General features: G+C 59.3%; 1 long non-coding RNA gene across 2 annotated transcripts; it reads left to right on the forward strand.

Annotated features, from left to right (window-relative positions):
* The first annotated feature begins 937 nt into the window (after window positions 1-937).
* On the forward strand, window positions 938-2,100 carry LOC129115352 (uncharacterized). Of its 2 annotated transcripts, none has more exons than XR_008533003.1 (3): window positions 938-998; window positions 1,083-1,151; window positions 2,051-2,100. It is a non-coding gene; the product is annotated as an uncharacterized LOC129115352 (long non-coding RNA). The 2 variants fall into 2 exon arrangements; XR_008533004.1 differs by lacking the exon at window positions 2,051-2,100 and adding an exon at window positions 1,567-1,618.
* The last annotated feature ends 4,304 nt before the right edge of the window (window positions 2,101-6,404 follow it).

The raw sequence follows: 6,404 nt of genomic DNA on the forward strand, positions 1-6,404 counted from the left end.
GACTGGTGCCAGCTCACACTACGACTGCTGTTGGTTCCAACCACTCGGGTGCCAGCTCCACAACGGCCTTGGGTCGACAACAACTACGGGGCCAGCTCCACAACTACAACTGGACCACCCTCTACCACTACCACTGCTGGGTGACAACCACGACAGGTGCCAGCTCCATAACCACTGCTCCACCTCTACCACTACCACTGCTGGAGTGGCTCCGTCAACCAGATTGGGTGCCAGCTCCCCAACAACCGCAGCAACCACGACAGGTGCCAGCTCCACAACTACAACTGGTCCACCTCTACCACTACCACCGCTGGGTCGACAACCACGACAGGTGCCAGTTCCACAACGACCGCTGGTTCACCACTAGCTCCACCGCTAAGTCCAGAACGACAGGTGCCAGCTCCCACAACTACAACTGGTCCACCCTCTACCACTACCACCGCTGGTTTGACAACCACGACAGGTGCAAGCTCCACAACTACAACTGGTCCACCCTCTACCACTACCACCGCTGGGTCGACAACCACGACGGGTGCCAGCTCCACAACGACCATTGGGCAACAACGGCAGTGCCAGCTCCACCTACAACTGGACCACCCTCGCTGGTTCGACAACCACGACAGGTGCCAGCTCCACAGCTCCTGGCGACCACCACCGCTGGGTCAACTTAACCCACGACAGGTGCCAGCTCCACAACTACAACTGGTCCACCCTCTACCACTACCACCGCTGGTTCCGAGCAACCACGACAGGGTGCCAGCTCCGACAACTGGTCCACCATCTACCACTACCACCGCTGGGTCGACAACCACGACAGGTGCAAGCTCCCGACCATTGGGTCCAACCATGACAGGTGCCAGCTCCACAACTACAACTGGTCCACCCTCTACCACTACCACCGCTGGGTCGACAACCCGACGTTGGTGCCAGCCTTCGCTCGACAACTACAACTGGTCCACCCTCTACCACTACCACCGCTGGGTCGACAACCACGACAGGTGCCAGCTCCACAACAACCACTGGTTCGACAACCACGACGGGTGCCAGCTCCACAATGACCATTGGGTCAACAACCACGACAGGTGCCAGCTCCACAACTACAACTGGTCCACCCTCTACCACTACCACCGCTGGGTCGACAACCACGACAGGTGCCAGCTCACAACTACAACTGGTTCGACAACCACGACAGGTGCCAGCTCCACCAACTACAACTGGTCCACCCTCTACCACACCACCACTGGTTCGACAACCACAACAGGTGCCAGCTCTGGTCCACAACAACCGCTGGTTAGAGCAACCACGACGACAGGTGCCAGCTCCACAACGACCACTTGGGTCAACAACAACGACGGGTGCCAGCTCCACAACTACAACTGGTCCACCCTCTACCACTGCCACCGCTGGGTCGACAACCACGATGGTGCCAGCTCCACAACTACAACTGGTCCACCCTCTACCACTACCACCACCGACAACCTGGGTGCCAGTTCCTATGTGACCGCTGGTTCGACAACCACGAGGTGCCAGCTCCACAATGACCATTGGGTCAACAACAACCGACAGGTGCCAGCTCCACAACTACAACTGGACCACCCTCTACCACTACCACCGCTGGGCGACAACCCACGACAGGTGCCAGCTCCACAGCACAACTGGTCCACCCTCTACCACTACCACCGCTGGGTCGAGGTGCCAGCACGACGGGTGCCAGCTCCTAGCGACCATTGGGTCCACCACGACTGGACCACCCTCTACCACTACCACCGCTGGGTCGACAACCACGACGGGTGCCAGCTCCACAACTACAACTGGTCCACCCTCTACCACTACCACGCTGGACCGTGCGACAACCTGACCAGTGCCAGCTCAGCGACCATTGGGTCACGCCTGACAGGTGCCAGCTCACAGCACAACTGGTCCACCTCTACCACTACCACTACGACAGGTGCCAGTTGTGGGTCGACAACCACGACAGGTGCCAGCTCCACAACTGACAACTGGTCCACCCCTCTACCACTACCACCGCTGGTCGACAACCCCACGACAGGTGCCAGCTCCACAACTACAACTGGTCCACCCTCTACCACTGCCACCGCTGGGTGGACAACCCACGACCAGGTGCCAGCTCCACAACGACCGCTGGTCCACCCTCTACCACTACCAGCTGTGTCCACAACTACAGCTGGTCCACTCCTCAATGACAACTGGTCCACCATCTACCACTACCACCGCTGGGTGAAGCAGCCACGACTGGTGCCGACGGCAACCAAGTGCCAGCTCACAACGACAACTGGTCCACCATCTACCACTGGGTGCTGGTTCGACAACCACGACAGGTGCCAGTTCCACAACGACGCTGGTTCTACCAGCAACTGGGTCGACACGACGGGTGCCAGCTCCACAACGACAACTGGTCCACCATACCAACAACCACGACAGGTGCCAGCTCCACAACCACGACAGGTGCCAGTCCTGGTCCACCCTCTACCACTACCACCGCTGGTTCGACAACCACGACAGTGCCAGCTCCACAACTACAACTGGTCCACCCCTCTACCACTACCACCGCTGGGTAAAACCACGGCCGGGTGCCCGGCTCCACAAACCACGACGGGTGCCAGCTCCACAACTACAACTGGTCCACCATCTACCACTACCACCGCTGGGTGACAACCACGACAGGTGCCAGCTCCACAACTACAACTGGTCCACCCTCTACCACTACCACCGCTGGGTGAAACCAACCACGACAGGTGCCAGCTCCACAACTACAACTGGTAGGCAACCACGATGGGTGCCACTACCACCGAACATTGGGTCAGCAACTCGACTGGTGCCAGCTCCCACGACTGCTGGTTCGACAACCACGACGGGTGCCAGCTCCTGCGACCACTGATTCGACAACCAGACGGTGCCAGCTCCCACAACTGGACCATTGTGTCAACGACAAGCTCCCACGGCAGTGCCAGCTCCAACTACAACTGGTCCACCCTCTACCACTACCACCGCTGGGTCGACAACCACGACAGTTGCCAGTGCAACCCGACTGGCTCCACAACTACAACTGGTCCACCCTCTACCACTACCACCGCTGGGTGAGCAACCACGACAGGTGCCAGCTCCACAACAACCGCTGGTTCGACAACCACGATGGGTGCCAGCTCTACCACGAACATTGGGTCAGACAACCACGGACGGGTGCCAGCTCCACAACGACTGCTGGTTCTGACAACCACGACGGGTGCCAGCTCCACAACGACCGTTGGTTCGACAACCCCACGACGGGTGCCAGCTCCACAACTACAACTGGTCCACCCTCTACCACTACCACCGCTGGGTCGACAACCACGACGGGTGCCAGCTCCACAACTACAACTGGTCCACCCTCTACCACTACCACCGCTGGGTGACAACCACGACAGGTGCCAGCTCCACAACGACCGTTGGGTCGACAACCACGACGGGTGCCAGCTCCACAACGACCATTGGTCAACAACCACGACTGGTGCCATCTCCACAACTACAACTGGTACACCCTCTACCACTACCACCGCTGGGTCGACAACCACGACAGGTGCCAGCTCCACAACTACAACTGGTGCCAGCTCCACAACTACAACTGGACCACCCTCTACCACTACCACCGCTGGGTCGACAACCACAACAGGTGCCAGCTCCACAACAACCGCTGGTTCGACAACCACGACGGGTGCCAGCTCCACAACGACCATTGGGTCAACAACAACGACAGGTGCCAGCTCCACAACTACAACTGGTCCACCTCTACCACTACCACCGCTGGATCGACAACCACGACAGGTGCCAGCTCCACAACTACAACTGGTCCACCCTCTACCACTACCACCGCTGGGTCGACAACCACGACGGGTGCCAGCTCCACAACGACAACTGGTCCACCATCTACCACTACCACCGCTGGGTCGACAACCACGACAGGTGCCAGCTCCGACTGGTACCACGACCGTCCACCCGACTACACTACCACCGCTGGGTCGACAACCACGACAGGTGCAAGCTCCACAACGACCGTTGGGACAACCACGACGGGTGCCAGCTCCACAACTACAACTGGTCCACCCTCTACCACTACCACCGCTGGGTCGACAACCACGACAGTTGCCAGTTCCACAACGACCGCTGGTTCGACAACTACAACTGGTCCACCCTCTACCACTACCACTGCTGGGTCGACAACCACGACGGGTGCCAGCTCCACTACGACTGCTGGTTCGACAACCACGACGGGTGCCAGCTCCACAACGACCATTGGGTCAACAACCACGACGGGTGCCAGCTCCACAACTACAACTGGTCCACCCTCTACCACTACCACCGCTGGGTCGACAACCACGACAGGTGCCAGCTCCACAACAACCGCTGGTTCGACAACCACGACGGGTGCCAGTTCCACAACGACCGCTGGTTCGACAACCACGACAGGTGCCAGCTCCACAACTACAACTGGTCCACCCTCTACCACTACCACCACTGGTTCGACAACCACGACGGGTGACAGCTCCACAACTACAACTGGTCCACCCTCTACCACTACCACCGCTGGTTCGACAACCACGACGGGTGCTGTTTCGACAACCACGACAGGTGCTAGTTCCACAACTACAACTGGTCCACCTCTACCACTACCACCGCTGGCTCCACAACTACGACAGGTGCCAGCTCCACAACTACAACTGGTCCACCCTCTACCACTACCACCGCTGGGTCGACAACCACGACAGGTGCCAGCTCCACAACAACCGCTGGTTCGACAACCACGATGGGTGCCAGCTCCACAACGAACATTGGGTCAACAACTACGACTGGTGCCAGCTCCACTACGACTGCTGGTTCGACAACCACGACGGGTGCCAGCTCCACAACGACCGCTGGTTCGACAACCACGACGGGTGCCAGCTCCACAACGACCATTGTGTCAACAACCACGACGGGTGCCAGCTCCACATCTACAACTCGTCCACCATCTACCACTACCACCGCTGGGTCGACAACCACGACAGTTGCCAGTTCCACAACGACCGCTGGTTCGACAACCACGACAGGTGCCAGCTCCACAACTACAACTGGTCCTCCCTCTACCACTACCACCGCTGGTTCGACAACCACGACAGGTGCAAGCTCCACAACTACAACTGGTCCACCCTCTACCACTACCACCGCTGGGTCGACAACCACGACGGGTGCCAGCTCCACAACAACCGCTGGTTCGACAACCACGACGGGTGCCAGCTCCACAACGGCTGCTGGTTCGACAACCACGACAGGTGCCAGCTCCACAACTACAACTGGTCCACCCTCTACCACTACCACCGCTGGTTCGACAACCACGACAGGTGCCAGCTCCACAACGACCGTTGGGTCGACAACCACGACGGGTGCCAGCTCCACAACTACAACTGGTCCACCCTCTACCACTACCACCGCTGGGTCGACAACCACGACGGGTGCCAGCTCCACAACTACAACTGGTCCACCCTCTACCACTACCACCGCTGGGTCGACAACCACGACAGGTGCCAGCTCCACAACAACCGCTGGTTCGACAACCACGACGGGTGCCAGCTCCACAACGACCATTGGGTCAACAACCACGACGGGTGCCATCTCCACAACTACAACTGGTACACCCTCTACCACTACCACCGCTGGGTCGACAACCACGACAGGTGCCAGCTCCACAACTACAACTGGTGCCAGCTCCACAACTACAACTGGACCACCCTCTACCACTACCACCGCTGGGTCGACAACCACAACAGGTGCCAGCTCCACAACAACCGCTGGTTCGACAACCACGACGGGTGCCAGCTCCACAACGACCATTGGGTCAACAACAACGACAGGTGCCAGCTCCACAACTACAACTGGTCCACCCTCTACCACTACCACCGCTGGATCGACAACCACGACAGGTGCCAGCTCCACAACTACAACTGGTCCACCCTCTACCACTACCACCGCTGGGTCGACAACCACGACGGGTGCCAGCTCCACAACGACAACTGGTCCACCATCTACCACTACCACCGCTGGGTCGACAACCACGACAGGTGCAAGCTCCACAACGACCGTTGGGTCGACAACCACGACGGGTGCCAGCTCCACAACTACAACTGGTCCACCCTCTACCACTACCACCGCTGGGTCGACAACCACGACAGTTGCCAGTTCCACAACGACCGCTGGTTCGACAACTACAACTGGTCCACCCTCTACCACTACCACTGCTGGGTCGACAACCACGACGGGTGCCAGCTCCACTACGACTGCTGGTTCGACAACCACGACGGGTGCCAGCTCCACAACGACCATTGGGTCAACAACCACGACCCACAACGACCGCTGGTTCGACAACCACGACA

The sequence above is a fragment of the Anoplopoma fimbria genome, unplaced genomic scaffold (assembly GCF_027596085.1).
Source record: "Anoplopoma fimbria isolate UVic2021 breed Golden Eagle Sablefish unplaced genomic scaffold, Afim_UVic_2022 Un_contig_11665_pilon_pilon, whole genome shotgun sequence".
Lineage (NCBI taxonomy): Eukaryota > Metazoa > Chordata > Actinopteri > Perciformes > Anoplopomatidae > Anoplopoma > Anoplopoma fimbria.